Here is a 19442-nt window from a genome sequence, read left to right on the forward strand (position 1 = left end):
TCTACAAGGCATGACAACAACTAAAAAAGCAAAGATGAGTAGAGCTCCGAGATGTGAGGGAAGGCTTTTTGGAGGTGGTGGCACTAAGCCCAAGCTTTGAAGGATTATCAGCCTGCTGGTTAACAATAACCTCGGTAGCACACAATCATCAATTCTTAGGGTACAAAACAGTAAGTGTTTATTTAGTTCACAGGTCAGCTGAGGTCTCTGCTAGCTTGAATGGGTTACTCTAAGCTGTAGGATGGGATAAATAGTTAACCCACACATGTCCTTCTCCAAGTGATGGCACAAGTTCAACGGAACAAAAGGCCTCTTAAGACTTAGGCTTGGAACTAGCAGTCACTTCTGCCTCATTCTCTTAGCCAAAATAAGTCTCATGGTTTAGCCCAACATCAAGGTGGAAATATACTCCACCTGTTTATTGAAAGGAGCTGGCACTTTCATGTGGCAAAAGGAATGGATACAGGGTGAGTTGAAGACATGAGGACAATGATGCAGTCTTCTCAAGGGCGAGAGACTAGGGAAAAGCCTGCCCTGTGAACAAATGTACGGCAGCTGTTATAAGATTAGACTGGTTGGACTGAAGAGGAAGGGGCCATCATGAAAAGAAAGACTCAAAGGGATCGGTCACAGAAAGCTTATCATATAAGGCAGCCAGATGTAGATAGATGGGATAAATCCAATGACCCTCCTTTGTTCTTGGGATAAAGAATCTAGCCTGGAGCATCCTGAAAAGTAAGAAGGTACTTAAAAAACCCACAATAATAAAGAGTATGTCAAACAGACTTAGAAGCCAACTGAAAGAGCTCCCAAAGGCCAAACTTTAGCAACAAAATAAAGTAATACTGGATTATATCTCTTGGTATAAAATAAATACCCATAAGTTCATCATGATAAAACTACATACATACAAACACATGGGAGAAAAGATAAATTTCCTGTTTGGAAAGTTCAAAACTCTTCTCAAATGTACAAGGCCCCATGTGATCTAACCCTGGCCAACCTCCCCAACTTCATCTCCTGCCGTTATTCTCCCACATCCATAGTGTTTTAGCTGCACTGTACTTATCTGGGGCTTTGCATCTGAAATTTCCTTTTCCTGAAACATTCTACATCTAATTCTTCACACAGCTGGTTCTTGTCATCTAGGTCTCAACTCAACTGTAACCTCCACAGAGAAGTCTTCCTTTATTACCCTTTTCCTTTGACTTGTCTTACTTCCTTCATAGCACTCGGTATATTTAATATGATCTTATTTTCTTATTATCTTATTTTCATCCTCTCCAATTTACAAAATGAACTATGAAGACAATAACCTTCTTTATCATTTGAGTCCCTGATGCCAAGCAAGCTACCTGGCACATAGTAGATGCTCAATAAACATTTATGGCATAAATGAGTGGATAAATGAATGCTTGTCAGTCTCCAGGTTCTTGGAGTCAGGCACAGTGCCTAGCATACAGTGAGGATGAATATTTGTTTTGTGGTTGTGCACATGGCTTAACATAAAAGTAAATTAATAGATTGATGAATGAGTGAAGAAAACAAGGACTGAACATGAATAGTGATTAAAATATGTTTATAAAATCCTGAACTGTCCTCATGTAATGCATTGGTATTGAGTGCATTAATCCAAATTAATCCTGCAAAGTTCTCTGGCATACAGGGCTACAGAAAGCCACTATGGTTGGAATTTATGGATAGTTTGGAGCTCAGCTCTTAGGGGTACCTCTCTGAGGTAAAGAGAAAAGGTTGTCTGAGAACTTCTCCTCTCTAAACATTTAATGAGGCTTCTGGAACAGATCATTTGGAGAGGAAGCTACAGAGATAAGGGCCAAGGTATAAAAATAGATGGATTTCCTTATTGAAATGAATCCCAGTCGTATTTCCCCTGTGTGGCATAATGATTAAAACTCATAAATTACCATTAACTGTGAAGCAAGCAAACAGTAAATCTAGAGTATCTGCTCTATCTCAGATCTGGGTCCCCAGAGCCCTTGGGGTAGTGTTGATAGCTGCAGGAACCACATCTGGAGAAGAACCTCAAAGACTTCCAGGTCCCCAGACACAGAACAAATAGCATGTAGCACTTGGAATCTGCTCCTGAAAGGGAAGGGCCAGAGGAATGAAGGGCTGAGGATGCCTCAACTATAGATAAAGTCTCCTCTCAGGTTATGTGGCTGCTGTGTACACAGTGTATTGCTTGTGGAAAGACCACTCCCCTGCAACATTTAAAGTAGCAAATCTATAATGTAATCCTTTCAGCCAAGTGGAAGGCTATGAGATCCTAGAGAGAGGAAAAATGTCTTTCCTGTCCTAGTATGGCCCCTGTGAGGCTTAGAGTAATAAGTCCTAAGCTAAGTGTTGAATCAGCATCTTCCTAGGATTTTTAAAATAGAAATTTACAGGTCTCAGCCTGGACCAATGAGTCACAATCACCCAGTATAAGGCTCAGGGAAGCTGTGTTTGTAAAAATTCCTTACTAGCATTCTCACCATCATCAGAATAGAAATGAATAAAATAAGAGAGGCAACTCTTTCCTGGCAGCAGACAAAAGTGCAGAATTGTGATTCACAAGAGAAATGAAATATTCAAGAAGAGAACTGTGTTTGTTCTGACTTTCTGACCAGTGGTTCTTTCCAAAATGAATCAGAGAGAGGGGACACCTAAAGAGATCCAAGTGATCTGATTGAGCTGAGCAGAGTTTGGAGTTTGGGCTGCTGAACTGGCTGGGATTTGAGGAGCAGACACTAAGGGAGGAGAACTGTGGAGAGGAAAGACGCCAGAAGTCAATGTGGGCATGTCTTGCGGCATGCTGGTTGAAATGTGGCTTGCAAAGTCCAGAGCAAGAGTTGATGAGGCCTGTTAGAGAGCAACTGCTAAGAGTCTGAGAGCTAGATGGAAATGCCAGAGGCTCTGCTGGATTGGGAGCTCCAGTTCTGCTCCAGTTTTGCTAAAGTCTAGAAGCTCTAGTGTGTATCTCAGTTAAGACTGCAGAAAGGGCATATACTAGGGTAAGGATCACACCTTAGAGCAGGGTTTCTCAACCTTGGCACTACTGTGCCAACATTTGGAACAGATAACCCTTCATTGTGGGGAACTATACTGTGCACTGTAGGATGCTTAACACTAATCCTGGCCTCTACCTATTAGATGCCAATAATATCCACACTACTTGTGACAACTCAGAATGTCGCTAGACATTGCAAAATGTCCTTGGGGAAAAAATGCACCTCAGTTGAGAAACACTGCCCTAGAGTCAGGGCACCATCTCACGACTAATGATGAAGTTGAAATAGAGTGGTCCTAACAAAAAATAAGACAAAGCCAAAGAAGATCAAGAGGATTCGCCAGTAATTTAAATGTCTTCAATACTCAAGTTTTTAATTTTTTATTTTGTTTTTTTTTTAAAATATAAATTTATTTATTTTAATCGGAGGCTAATTACTTTACAATATTGTATTGGTTTTGCCATACATCGACATGAATCCGCCACAGATATACACGTGTTCCCCATCCTGAATCCCCCTCCCGCCTCCCTCCCTGTACCATCCCTCTGGGTCGTCCCAGTGCACCAGCCCCAAGCATTCTGTATCATGCATTGAACCTGGACTGGCAATTCATTTCACATATGATAATATACATGTTTCAACGCCATTCTCCCAAATAGCCCCACCCTCTCTCTCTCCCACAGAGTCCAAAAGACTGTTCTACACATCTGTGTCTCTTTTGCTGTCTCGCATGCAGGGTTACCATTACCATCTTTCTAAATTCCAAATATATGTGTTAGTATACTGTATTGGTGTTTTTCTTTCTGGCTTACTTCACTCTGTATAATCGGCTCCAGTTTCATCCACCTCATTAGAACTGATTCAAATGTATTCTTTTTAATGGCTGAGTAATACTCCATTGTGTATATGTACCACAGCTTTCTTATCCATTCATCTGCTGATGGACATCTAGGTTGCTTCCATGTTCTGGCAATTATAAACAGTGCTGCGATGAACATTGGGGTACATGTGTGGTCTTTCCATTCTGGTTTCCTTGGTGTGTGTGCCCAGCGGTGGGATTGCTGGGTTGTATGGCAGTTCTATTTCCAGTTTTTTAAGGAATCTCCACACTGTTCTCCATAGTGGCTGTACTAGTTTGCATTCCCACCAACAGTGTAAGGCGGTTCCCTTTTCTCCACACCCTCTCCAGCATTTCTTGCTTGTAGACTTTTGGATCATAGCCATTCTGACTGGTGTGAAATGGTACCTCGTTGTGGTTTTGATTTGCATTTCTCTAATAATGAGTGATGTTGAGCATCTTTTCATGTGTTTGTTAGCCACCTGTATGTCTTCTTTGGAGAAATCTCTATTTAGTTCTTTGGCCCACTTTTTGATTGGGTCGTTTATTTTTCTGGAATTGAGCTGCATAAGTTGCTTGTATATTTTTGAGATTAGTTGTTTGTCAGTTGCTTTATTTGCTATTATTTTCTCCCATTCCGAAGCCTGTCTTTTCACCTTGCTTATAGTTTCCTTTGTTGTGCAGAAGCTTTTAATTTTAATTAGATCCCATTTGTTTATTTTTGCTTTTATTTCCAGAATTCTGGGAGGTGGATCATAGAGGATCCTGCTATGATTTATGTTGGAGAGGGTTTTGCCTATGTTCTCCTCTAGGAGTTTTATAGTTTCTGGTCTTAAGTTTAGATCTTTAATCCATTTTGAGTTTGTTTTTGTGTGTGGTGTTAGAAAGTGATCTAGTTTCATTCTTTTACAAGTGGTTGACCAGTTGTCCCAGCATCACTTGTTAAAGAGATTGTCTTTACTCCACTGTATATTCTTTCCTCTTTTGCCAAAGATAAGGTGTCCATATGTGTGTGGATTTATCTCTGGGCTTTCTATTTTGTTCCATCGATCTATATTTCTGTCTTTGTGCCAGTACCATACTGTCCTGATGACTGTGGCTTTGTAGTAGAGCCTGAAGTCAGGCAGGTTGATTCCTCTAGTTCCATTCTTCTTTCTCAAGATTGCTTTCACTATTTGAGGTTTTTTGTATTTCCATACAAATCTTGAAATTATTTGTTCTAGCTCTGTGAAAAATACTGTTGGTAGCTTGATAGGGATTGCATTGAATCTGTACATTGCTTTGGGTAGTTTACTCATTTTCACTACATTAATTCTTCCGATTCATGAACACAGTATATTTCTCCACCTATTGGTGTCTTCTTTGATTTCTTTCACCAGTGTTTTATAGTTTTTTTATATATAGGTCTTTTGTTTCCTTAGGTAGATATATGCCTAAGTATTTTATTCTGGGCCATAAATCTAGCCTTGATAAATTCAAGAAAATTAAAATCATTCCAAGCACCTTTTCTGACCACAATGCAGTGAGATTAGATCTCAACTACAGGAGAAAAACTATTAAAAATTCCAACATATGGAGGCTGAACAACACGCTGCTGAATAACCAACAAATCACAGAAGAAATCAAAAAATACATAAAAATGAATGAAAATGAAAACACAACAACCCAAAAGCTGTGGGGACACTGTAAAAGCAGTGCTAATGAGAAGGTTCATAGCAATACAGGCATACCTCAAGAAATAAGAAAAAAATCAAATAAATAACCTAACTCTACATCTAAAGCAACTAGAAAAGGAAGAATTGGAGAACCCCAGGTTTAGTAGAGGGAAATAAATCTTAAAAATTAGGGCAGAGATAAATGCAAAAGAAAGAAAAGAGACCATAGCAAAAATCAACAAAGTCAAAAGCTGGTTCTTTGAGAGGATAAATAAAATTGACAAACCATTAGCCAGACTCATCAAGAAACAAAGGGAGAAAAATCAAATCAATAAAATTAGAAATGAAAATGGAGAGATCACAACAGACAACACAGAAATACAAAAGATCGTAAGAGACTACTGTCAGCAATTATATGCCAATAAAATGGACAACCTGGAAGAAATGGACATATTCTTAGAAAAGTACAATATTCCAAAACTGAACCAGGAAGAAATAGAAAATCTTAACAGACCCATCACAAGCACGGAAATTGAAACTGTAATCAGAAATCTTCCAGCAAACAAAAGCCCAGGTCCAGACAGCTTCACAGCTGAATTCTACCAAAAATTTAGAAAAGAACTAACACTATCCTACTCAAACTCTTCCAGAAAATTGCAAAGGAAGGTAAACTTCCAAACTCATTCTATGAGGCCACCATCACCCTAATACCAAAACCTGACAAAGATGCCACAAAAAAAGAAAACTACAGGCCAATATCACTGATGAACATAGTGCAAAATCTTTAACAAATGCAAAAATCTTTAACAAAATTCTAGCAATCAGAATTGAACAACACATTAAAAAGATCATACATCATGACCAAGTGGGCTTTATCCCAGGGATGCAAGGATTCTTCAATATCTGCAAATCAATCAATGTAATACACCACATTAACAAATAAAAAAATAAAAACCATATGATTATCTCAATAGATGCAGAGAGAGCCTTTGACAAAATTCATCATCCATTTATGATAAAAACTCTCCAGAAAGCAGGAATAGAAGGAACATACCTCAACATAATAAAAGCTATATATGACAAACCCACAGCAAACATTATCGTCAATGGTGAAAAATTGAAAGCATTTCCCCTAAAGTCAGGAACCAGACAAGGGTGCCCACTCTCACTACTACTATTCAACATAGTTTTGGGAGTTTTGGCCACAGCAATCAGAGCAGAAAAAGAAATAAAAGGAATCCAAATTGGAAAAGAAAAAGTAAAACTCTCACTGTTTGCAGATGACATGATCCTCTACATAGAAAGCCCTAATAACTCAAGTTTTTAAAAGAAAACAGTATAATCCAACTTCCCTAAGAGGTATTATCCACATATCCAGCATAAAATAAAATAAAACTTTCACTGTTTGCAGACGACATGATCCTCTACACAGAAAACCCTAAAGACTCCACCAGAAAATTATTAGAGGTAATCCATGAATATAGTAAAGTTGTAGGATATAAAATCAACACACAGAAATCCCTTGCATTCCTATACACTAATGATGAGAAAGTCGAAAAAGAAATTAAGGAAACAATTCCATTCACCATTGCAACGAAAAGAATAAGATACCTAGGAGTATATCTACCTAAAGAAACTAAAGACCTATATATAGAAAACTGTAAAACACTGATGAAAGAAATCAAAGAGGACACTAATAGTTGGAGAAATATGTTCATGGATTGGAAGAATCAATATAGTGAAAATGAGTATACTACCCAAAGCAATCTACAGATTCAATGAAATCCCTATCAAGCTACCAGCTGTATTTTTCACAAACTAGAACAAATAATCTCAAGATTTGTATGGAAATACAAAAAACCTTGAATAGCCAAAGCAATCTTGAGAAAGAAGAATGGAACTAGAGGAATCAACCTGCCTGACTTCAGGCTCTACTACAAAGCCACAGTCATCAGGACAGTATGGTACTGGCACAAAGACAGAAATATAGATCGATGGAACAAAATAGAAAGCCCAGAGATAAATCCACACACATATGGACACCTTATCTTTGGCAAAAGAGGAAAGAATATACAGTGGAGTAAAGACAATCTCTTTAACAAGTGATGCTGGGACAACTGGTCAACCACTTGTAAAAGAATGAAACTAGATCACTTTCTAACACCACACACAAAAACAAACTCAAAATGGATTAAAGATCTAAACTTAAGACCAGAAACTATAAAACTCCTAGAGGAGAACATAGGCAAAACCCTCTCCAACATAAATCATAGCAGGATCCTCTATGATCCACCTCCCAGAATTCTGGAAATAAAAGCAAAAATAAACAAATGGGATCTAATTAAAATTAAAAGCTTCTGCATAACAAAGGAAACTACAAGCAAGGTGAAAAGACAGGCTTCGGAATGGGAGAAAATAATAGCAAATAAAGCAACTGACAAACAACTAATCTCAAAAATATACAAGCAACTTATGCAGCTCAATTCCAGAAAAATAAATGACCCAATCAAAAAATGGGCCAAAGAACTAAATAGAGATTTCTCCAAAGAAGACATACAGGTGGCTAACAAACACATGAAAAGATGCTCAACATCACTCATTATTAGAGAAATGCAAATCAAAACCACAACGAGGTACCATTTCACACCAGTCAGAATGGCTATGATCCAAAAGTCTACAAGCAAGAAATGCTGGAGAGGGTGTGGAGAAAAGGGAACCGCCTTACACTGTTGGTGGGAATGCAAACTAGTACAGCCACTATGGAGAACAGTGTGGAGATTCCTTAAAAAACTGGAAATAGAACTGCCTTATGACCCAGCAATCCCACTGCTGGACATACACACCGAGGAAACCAGAACTGAAAGAGACACATGTACCCCAATGTTCATTGCAGCACTGTTTATAATTGCCAGAACATGGAAGCAACCTAGATGTCCATCAGCAGATGAATGGATAAGAAAGCTGTGGTACATATACACAATGGAGTATTACTCAGCCATTAAAAAGAATACATTTGAATCAGTTCTAATGAGATGGATGAAACTGGAGCCTATTATACAGAGTGAAGTAAGCCAGAAAGAAAAACACCAATACAGTATACTAACACATATATTTGGAATTTAGAAAGATGGCAATGATGACCCTGTATGCAAGACAGCAAAAGAGACACAGATGTGTAGAGTGGACTTTTGGACTCTGAGGGAGAGGGTGGGATGATTTGGGAGAATGGCACTGAAACATGTATACTATCATGTAAGAAAGGAATTGCCAGTCTATGTTTGATGCAGGATTCGGGATGATTGGGGCTGGTGCATGGGGATGATCCAGAGAGATGATATGGGGTGGGAGGTGGGAGGGGGGTTCATGTTTGGGAACTCATGTACACCCGTGGTGGATTCATGTCAATGTATGGCAAAACCAATACAGTACTGTAAAGTAAAATAAAGTAAAAATTAAAATTAAAAAAATATATTACTAGGCAAGTGAAGCAGGAAAATTGTGACCCATAATCAAGAAACTGGTAGGCAAATAGTTAACAATACTATACTGTATAATTGAAAGTTGAGAGTAGACCTCAAAAGTTCTCATCAAAAGTAAAAAAGAATTTGTTAACTCTGAGAGGCGATGGATATTAAATAAACTTGTGGTAGTCATTTTTCAATATATACATAGATCAGTATGTTGTACACCTTAAACTTATACAGTGTAATATATAAATTATATATCAACAAAACTGGGAAAGAGAAAATTGGTAATCAATAGAAACAGACTCTTAAATGGTAGAGGTATTGAAATTAAAAAAAGGACTCCAAACCATTATTATAAATATATCCAAACACTCAAAAGAACAAATGGATAAAAGAGCAAGGAAATGAATTTCAGCAGAGAAATGGAAACTATGAAAAATCGTCAGATAGAAATGATAAAACTGAGAGTTACAGTATTTGTCTTAAAAAATTCCCCAGATGGGGTTAACAACAGATTGACAACTACAGAAGAAAGGGTCATGGAACATGAAGATAGATCAATAGAAATTATAATTACTCAGTATGAAGAACAGAGACTAAAATGAATGCTTTTCAAAATGAACAGGCACTACCTATACAGCCAACCACCTTGAGATAAATGTGTCAAGATTACTCAATGGGAAAGAAAGTCTTGTCAGCAAATGGTATTGAAACAACTGGATTAGCAATATGAGGGAAAAAGGACCCTATATCATATATAACAATTAACTTGAGATGAACCATATTTAAATGCAAAATCTAACATCTGAAAGAAGATTTATCAATAAAACACTTAGAGTAAGCCAAGATTTTGTGGTTTACAACAGCAGAGGACAATAATTAGAAAAGAAAAAGATGATAAGGTGGATGTAATCAAAATTAAAACATTTTGTCTTCAAAACACACCATTAAATAATTGAATAGGTAAGCCACAGATCTGGGGAAAAAAGTTCTCATAAATGCGTTTCACATTATATATATGTACCACATCTTCTTTATCCATTTCTCTGTTGATAGACATTTATTACTCAGCCATTAAAAAGAATGAAATAATGCCCTTTACAGCAACATGGATGAGCCTAGAGATTATCATACTGAGTGAAATAAGTCAGACAGAGAAAGACAAATATCACATGATTTTGCTTCTATAGGGAATCTAAAAATAAATAATATAAATGAACTTATTTGCAAAACAGACAGACTTAGAGAATGAACTTACAGTTACCTGGGTCAGGAGGAACATTTACAGAGTTTGGAATTGGCATGTCATTCTTAAAAGAAATAACCAACAAGTAAAATATATCACAAAGGACTGGTATCCAAAATATAAAAAGAATGTGTATAACAGTTATTTTTTAAACCCAAAATTTTTTAAATAAGCAAAATATTTGAACAGACATTTCACAAAAGGAGATACATAGCTGGCTAATTAGCACAGAAAATATTCAAGATTGTTGGTCATTAGGGAAATGAAAATTAAAACCAGAACATGTAAACATACATACAATAAAGGTTGCCAGCATTCAGTGCTGGAGAAGATGCAGCACGATCAGGACTCTCAGACATTGCTGGTGGGAACATAAAATGCACAGCCAGTTTAAAAAGTGTGCTGGAAGCTTCTTACAAATTTAAGCAAACACTATGACCAAACAATTCTATTTCTGGTTATTTACCCTCAAGAAAGTGTGCACAGAGACGTGCATACACACACACACGCATACACACACACTGAAAAACTTGCATAAGGAAATTCAAAGCAGCTTTATTCATGATATCCAAAAACAGGAAAACAGCCCAGGGGTCCATTTTACTGTTGTAGAATGGCTGAAAATACAGTGATGTCTCCCACAGCAGAAAACTACACAGCAAGAAAAATGAACAAACTCTTGATACATACAAAAGTGTGGATGACTCTCAAAAAGCTTAAGCTATGTGAAAAAAAAAAAGAATGAAAAGTTTTACATGAAGACTATATACTGTAGATTTTATTTATATGTAAGTCTTCAAACTGAAGGGAAACAGAAACAAATAGAAAACCAAATCTAATGTGATTATTGTGCAATGCAAAGGTCTTAAGTACTAAAATAAGAAAAAGGAAAAATTGGAGGACTGACACTACCTGATTTAAAGAATTGCTAAAAAGCTGCAGGAAGAAACAATACGATATTGGTAGTAGACTAGAGTAGGGAACAACGAAATAGAATTGAGAGTTTAGAGATGGAACCACATGTCTACAGTTAACTGATTTTTCATAAACTTATCAAAATAATCAATGAGGAAAAAGAAAGACTTGAACAAATGGTATTGGTACAAGTTGATAACTATATGGGAAAATTTTAACTTCAACCATGCCTCATACCATACAAAAATTTAATTTATACTTGATCAAAGGCATAAATGTAAATGTACAACCTCTAAAGCTCTAAGCTTCCAGAAGAAAACATATGAGAAGATCTTCGAGGCCTTGAGGTAGGCAAAGATTTCTCAGAGAGGGCCTTAAAAGCACAAATGATTTTAAAAAAATTGGCAAATTGGGCCTTATCAAAATTTAAAATGTCTGTTTACCTACAGACATCATAAAGAGAAAGAAAAAGCAAAGCACATACTAGGAGAAGTTATTTGTATTTCTGACAAAGGACTTGTATTATAAATGTGTTCTTTTCCCTAGAACTCAATAGTTAAATATAACACCCTGAGAATGACCAATAAGCTCATGAAAGGATGTTCAACACCATTTGTCATCAGGGAAATTCAAATTATGATTCTAATAAGATTCTACCCCATACTCACTATTTTATAACATTAAAAACCTGTCATCACAAAACGTTGAAAATAATGTGAAGCAATGGAAACTGTCATATTTTGCTGGTGGGTGTGCAAAATGTCACAGATCTTTGGAAAACTCTTGGGTAGTTTCTTATAAAATTACCTCTACACCTACTCTGTGACCAAGCAATTCTACTCCAATGTTAGCCTCATTTCTAGCGGTGAAAGTGAAAGTCACTCAGTCATGTCCAACTCTTTGAGACCCCATGGACTATACAGTCCATGGAATTCTCCAGGCCAGAACACTGGAGTGGGTAGCCTTTCCCTTTTCCAGGGGATCTTCCCAACCCAGGAATCAAACCCAGGTCTCTCGCATTGTAGGCAGATTTTTTATCAGCTGAGCCACAAGGGAAGCCCAAGAACACTGGAGTGTGTAGCCTATCCCTTCTCCAGTGGATCCTCCCAACCGAGGAATTGAACTGGCATCTCCTGCATTGCAGGTGGATTCTGGTGGAGGAGATGGTAATAAAGAGGTAAGCAAATGAGGAAATAAGACAGTTTCAGAATGTGAACAGATAGGTAACGCTTTAATGCACGTAGCGAGGTTGTGGTATTGTAGTAGCTGCTGTTATTTTTATTGATCTAGGAGATCCTGGGAAGATGGAGCTGGTTCTGAATTATTCCTAGTCTTGAGCACAGAGTCTGAAGACAATCAAAATGTGTTTGATTGAATGGCTGAGTTGGCATGAGTGAATGAACTAAAGCAACCAATGGAAACTGATGAACCCAGATCCACAATTAAAAGAAAGCAATGAAGTCCCGAATCATGACATACTGGTGATGTGAACAAGCACTTAGAGAAGGGAGATGGGCTGGAGAAGTCTGTGAAGGCTTCCTGGAGGAGATAAACTCTGAACTGATTCTCCAAAGAAGGTTTGGAAGACAAGAGTGAATGAGAGGAGAACTTGATGGGGCTGGAGAAGATTCATGAGAGGAGGAGACTCTGGGCAAGAAGCCTGATTGACATGGAAGGCTCTGCTGATGACAGCCATGCAGCAAGAGGGAGGTCTTCTCAGCCTGTTGCCAGATCCTCTACCAGCTCATAACCTAGCAGCACTCAACATAGCCAGGCAGGGCTGTCTAGGAGGTGGTTTAAGGGCATTTGTTCCTGCTGAGCTCTCCTGCTCCAGCTCTGGTAGAATGCCTGGGCTATATTCTGCAGCTTTCTGAGAGCACCTTTAGCTGACATCCTAGCAAGGCTCTGATGGGGTGGAGGGGTGGGGGCACTTGTTTCAGAGGTAATTTGTAACTGCAGTGTGTGAGTGCTAAGCTGTGTCTGACTCTTTGCGACCCTATGGACTGTAGTCCACCAGGCTCCTCTGCCCATAGGGTTTTCCAGGCAAGAATACTGGAGTGAGTTGCCAATTCCTTCTCCAGGGGAATCTTCCCAACCCAGGGATGGAATTCACATCCATCGCAGGCAGATTCTTTTACCACTGAGCCACGTGGGAAGCTGGCGATTGCAGGAGGGATTGGAAAGGAAGCAGGGCTGGAACATAGTCAGCTTGAGCACTGACCTCAAATTTAAGCCACCTGCACTGGTTTGTTGGATCCTATGCAAAATCTTACTTTTCAAACTGAATCCTATACCTAGGTGGTTTTTTTTAGAAATATTGATGAATCATTTCAAACTAGAAAACCAGATTTTTCCAAAACTGATGACCTAGAACAGTAGCCTTCAAACATTAGTAAAGACCAGATTCTCCTGGAGGGCCTATTAGACCATAGATGACTGGGTTTCCCGTGCAGTTTCCCACCCTGTCGTTCTGGAGTTAGGCCTAAGAATTTGCATTTCTAAGGACTTCCCAAGAGATGCTAATACTGTGGGTCCAGGAATCACACTTAAGAACTACTTGTCCAGAGTTATCTAGAAGCATCAAAATATCCTCCAAAATTAAAATAATAAACAGCTTAAAATTTCTCATTAAATTCCTTCTTTAGAATGACAACTGTAACAGTGACAACTATTGTATTTCCTAAGTCACTACATCTAATGCTATGGTTGTCAGCCTTGGTTGCTTAAGGTTTACCTTAAATATCTGGTTTTAAAAGTAATGTGAGCCATTTCTTCAGTAAAGTGCAAGCATACAAGCACACACAGAATTTTATCTGTATTTTGTTGGGGGTGAGTCCAGACCACACTGTTTCAGTTGGTTCATACTTAACCCAAAAATCTGTGAATGCACCCACAGGCTGCACCTATGGTCAGGAATGGGGTTTTAGTGCCTTGGTCCAGTGGGGTGATTCTAAGGTAACTGCTTACCCTCTCTGGGACTATGAAGTGAGGCTACTCAAACCTCTGGAGAATGAGTCTTTCTTAGGAAGCTAGAGAACAGTTGTCCACTTTTGATTTGACATTCTTTTTCACTGTTTAAAATTTTGGCCATGTGAACATTAAAACACGAACATACCACACTCTTTTGTGTGTTAATTTTCTGAATATATACACACAATCTTTTTCATGAGGTCCAAATAATAGCCAGTTACAAATCTTTAACACCTTTGTGTTCTACACACAAATACAATTTCTCAAATCTGCAGCCATGTTAATTTTTAGTTGCCACGTTTACAATCATAAAAATCACACTAAAATGGCAAACAAATCAGGTATCCGGCTGTGGTATAAATATTAAACATGTACCATCCCCCACGAGTTGAGACTTCAAGTGGGAAAATATATGAGCAAGAACATTGGGAATCGGTTGTCTGCATTTAAAGGTTATTTTTACTGTATGGTCATCACCATAATGCCCAAGGGGTTTGAAACGCTCCCAAGGCCTCCTAGAAGCTCCTTTCTGCAGGAACCAAAACCGGTTTCCCTCACACTTGACTCTTCCGGTGGGAGGCAGGTAGAAGGCTCTTCTTAGAAAGAAGCTCAATTCCTTAACATTAAAATTCCGGTGTGAATATGTGTGTGAGTGTGTGTGCACATGTGTGTGTATGTGCGGTCTTTAATGAATGCTTCCTACTCACCCGCCTCCTCTCTCTTTCCCCAAATACACACACACACACACACACACACACACACACACACACACACAAACACACGATAAACAAATGACAGAAAAGCTGCTCTGGCCTTTGCTTGGCAACCCAGTCCCAGAGCCAGGCCAGGCCCTCTTGCCCTTCTTTCCCAAAGTCACCTGCAGCTCCAGAGTTTTTGCAGTGAGCTCATCACTGTGGCCCCGGCAGTCACTCAATGACTCCCTGGTGGTGCAATTAGCATCTGCCTCACACAACAAGCAGATTCTAATGGGCTCTAGGTCCCCTGCCCTGAGGTTCTCATCTCCTGCTGCCTTGGTGGCCTCAGTCAAGCTGCCCTCATCAAGGGTCCCGCTGTCCCCCCCTGACACTGCCTAGGCAGGGCTGAATCTGTGAGGCACGTGGAGCCTTGACCTGAGAGCAGGACCCTAGGTCCTCACTGTGCCTCACTCGTGGGCTTTAGGGCGTGCCTACAGTTGGATTAGATCAATGATTCAAAGGCTTTGGGAGAGCTCTGGGCCCCTTTGAGAATCTAATGCAGCAGTGGGGTCTTTTCCTGAGAAGAACATAAATGTAAAGGCATAAATAATGGACATTTGGTTTTAGAGGTTCATAAATCTTCTAGAGCCCATCCATAAACCCCAGGAGAGCCCTGAGTTTCCTTCCAGCCCTGACAACCACACAAGTTGGTGATAAACTCTTTCCTCTCTCCTTCTGTCCAGCTTGCCCTCTCTCTCTTTCTGTTCTTCCATGTGGTCATGTGGGTCAAAAAAGGCGATGAATGGAGAACCTCTTCAAAAACTGCTGCCTATGGTGCGTTTGTGAGGGGTAGTCAGTCAGTTCAGTCAGCTCAGTCTCTCAGTCGTGTCCGACTCTTTGTGACCCAATGAATTGCAGCATGCCAGGCCTCCCTGTCCATCACCAACTCCCAGAGTTCACTCAAACTCACATTCATCGAGTCAGTGATGCCATCCAGCCATCTCATCCTCTGTCATCCCCTTCTCCTCCTGCCCCCAATCCCTCCCAGCATCAGAGTCTTTTCCAATGAGTCAACTCTTTGCATGAGGTGGCCAAAGTATTGGAGTTTCAGCTTTAGCATCATTCCTTCCAAAGAAATCCCAGGGCTGATCTCCTTCAGAATGGACTGGTTGGATCTCCTTGCAGTCCAAGGGACTCTCAAGAGTCTTCTCCAACACCACAGTTCAAAAGCATCAATTCTTTGGCACTCAGCTTTCTTCACAGTCCAACTCTTACATCCATACATGACCACAGGAAAAACCATAGCCTTGACTAGACGAACCTTAGTCAGCAAAGTAACGTCTCTGCTTTTAATATGCTGTCTGGGTTGGTCATAACTTTTCTTCCAAGGAGTAAGCGTCTTTTAATTTCATGGCTGCAGTCACCATCTGCAGTGATTTTGGAGCCCCAAAAAATAAAGTCTGACACTGTTTCCACTGTTTCCCCATCTATTTGCCATGAAGTGATGGGACCGGATGCCATGATCTTCATCTTCTGAATGTTGAGCTTTAGGCCAACTTTTTCACTCTCCACTTTCACTTTCATCAAGAGGCTTTTTAGTTCCTCTTCACTTTCTGCCATAAGGGTGGTGTCATCTCCATATCTGAGGTTATTGATATTTCTCCCAGCAATCTTGATTCCAGCTTGTGTTTCTTCTTATTATCAACATAGAGTTACTTATACTCCTTATTGACCCCAGGCAAAGAAATTAATCAGGAGTCCTTCTGACAGGAGGTGAAACTGGGCTAAGGTGAATAAAGGGGAAAGATAAACAGCAGTTTAGGTAGGAGGTAGAGAAATGGCAGAGAGAGCCTGGGTCACAGCAGCCCAGCAGACATGTTTAATGAGGCTGGGCAGTTTGCTGCAGCATGATAGATCCTGCCCTCCAGCCACTCAGTCAGTACCTAGTGAGGGCAATGGCACCCATGGGTCTCTGGCAGCCAAACGTTTGTAGAGAGCTCATGGTCATGGTGCAGCCAGCAAGACATGGCTTCAGTGTCAAGAGGTCCTAGGTTTGAATCCCATCTCTGCCACTTACTGAACTTGTTTATTAACCAGTCCCACCTCAGTTTTCTCATCTGTAAAATGGGAATAATCATAGGATCTGCTTGGAAGAGTTATTGAAAGTATTGAATGAGATAATGCACAGTGCTGACCAAGAATAAGCACTGCTGCTGCTGCTAAGTCACTTCAGTCATGTCCGACTCTGTGCGACCCCGTAGACTGCAGCCTACCAGGCTCCTCCGTCCATGGGATTTTCCAGGCAAGAGTACTGGAGCGGGTTGCCAAGAATAAGCACAAAAGATGGTAATTACTGTTGCTCTCATCATCCCTAACTATAATAAAGCTATTAGCACAATGCTTGGCACATACAGTGTACCTAAATATTAGTGCGCTTTCCCTTGAGTCTGCTCCTAGGGCCCATTTATCCAAGATAGAAAAAATATATATAACATCAGAGAGGGAAAGGAAAGCTTCCCTTTTTCCCCCCTGACTTGTGTCCAGAGAGAGAATCACACAGTTCTATAGAAGAGGGGTGATGTGCTAATAAACTACAGATCCTGAGAACTGGGCATCTGTCAATGACAACTGTAACTCTGACAGGTGAAATTGAACACTTAGAACATTTCACTTGATTCCTTTCAAACACAGAGAGAGAGAGACAGGCCCGTATCTAAGCTTATTTCTTAATTGGTCACATTTTGAAGCATGCTGCTTCCTTGTGACCCCAGAGTTAATAAACAGCCAGTCAGAGTGCCCACTGTATTGAAAGGCAGTTTCCAGGAAGGAGATTTGCTGGGTGCCAACAGTCATCAGCTGGGGTTTTAGAGCAAATTACCCATCCATCAATTTCTCTTCTTCTGGGAGGTATGTTTGGGGCCAAGAGATCCTTGCTAGAAGTGAGATCAATACATAGAAATTCAAATTTACCCCGAAGGCACCTAAAACAAAACATGCTCCCAACTGGCTCTGTTGTCATGCCCTGCCCGCACAGCTGGCCCGGTCCCCCTCTTACCTTGTCTGGCACCAAGCTGCAGATTCGGCATCCTCCTAGCCACCTCTCTCACCCCCACCTTTAATCCATCACCAAATCTGATGATTCTGCTTTTGAAGAGTCTCTCACTCCCATTCCCCTGTCCTAGCCCCTCATCTGTGCTGCTAACGAGACACCTGCCATTGTTCCCTAACTGCTCCCCCTGCCACCATTCCTACTCCCTTTCAAGCTATTCTCCGCGTGGCGGCAAAGGAGATCCTTCTAAAATGCAAATTCGGTCCCATCACACTCCTGATTAAAACTTTCCAAAGGCTCCCTGTTAACTTCAGGATAAAGTCTCTGCTTCAAATGGCAGCAAGAAAGAAGCTTCAAGGTCCCAAGGCTGCCTATCTCCCCACCTCCATGCTCCTTTCTTCCTGCAAGATGCTTTAGCAAGACCAAAGGCTCTAAAAGATTCCCAGTTCTGCCCAGCTATGCACCTGTTACTTCCAGTCCCAGGATGCCCTCCTTTTTTTCTGTTAGCCTGGAAACTTCATTTCTTCCCCACCTCTGAAGCAGCTTGGCTCTGACATTACAACCTATGTGAAGCCTTCTCCAACAATCAAGTCTCATAGACACAGAGGTACGTTACCCTCTTTTGTAACAATGGGAATATATTTCAATTGTTGAAGGCATCTGATGGCATCCAAGCTTCCCTGTATTCAAGTCTGTTGTCTATTCCAAGCTGCCAGAAAGTCAGCATCAGTGGTCCTTGCATCTTTTTATCCCCAATGCCAAAGCCTGTAGGCTTCATATGGGTCATTTCATCTTACCATCACAATATTTATAGGAATATGCATACTACTGTGTCCATCTTACAGAGAAGGAAACTGAGGTTCAGAGACATTAAGGAATCTGTCCAAGAGCACACAGGTAGTATTAGGGACAGACTTGAACTCAGATCTAAGCAACTTGAAAGGGCTCAAGAAACACTGGTATCTTTATTTAGTGTTGATCATTTATATTCTTATAAACGATCCACCCAACCAACCCTCATCCTGAAAATACATTTAGAGCAAGAACCTAAAGAATCTTAATGAAAATGTTCTGGCACATATTTATTGTTTTAAAAGGATTCTTCCTATATGACTGCTTTCAAAACTGAAAATGCAGTCATGGAAGGAGCCTGAATTTAGAGAAGCTTGGGTTCCTACCAAGCCTTGGAAGGAACTTTGCTTCTTAGGTGTCTCTCTTGCCACACCTTAGTCCCAGCCTTGGACTTTGCACAGAGAAGTTAAGTAACTTGACAAAAGGCACAAAGGAGCTAAGTGACCATTTACTTGTTGTGTAAATTTCTTCAGGTAAAAAGCTTCAGGTGCCTGCAGGTGGTGTGTATTGGAATAGTGGGTACCAAGGAGGCTGCCACTGGGGGCGATGACAGTCTTTACTACAAACAGTAACAACAATAATAACAAAGTTCTGTTCATTGAACATTGATGATGTCCCAGGCACTGTGCTAAGCACTTGGCACAACTCAGCTCTCTAATAAGGTGCCCGGGAGTGGCACACTGCCAGCAGCAGCACAGCTGGAACTTAACCCCATGTTCACCTGAGGCCAGAGCTCATGCTCTG

Source organism: Capra hircus, chromosome 18 (genome assembly GCF_001704415.2).
Source record: "Capra hircus breed San Clemente chromosome 18, ASM170441v1, whole genome shotgun sequence".
Lineage (NCBI taxonomy): Eukaryota > Metazoa > Chordata > Mammalia > Artiodactyla > Bovidae > Capra > Capra hircus.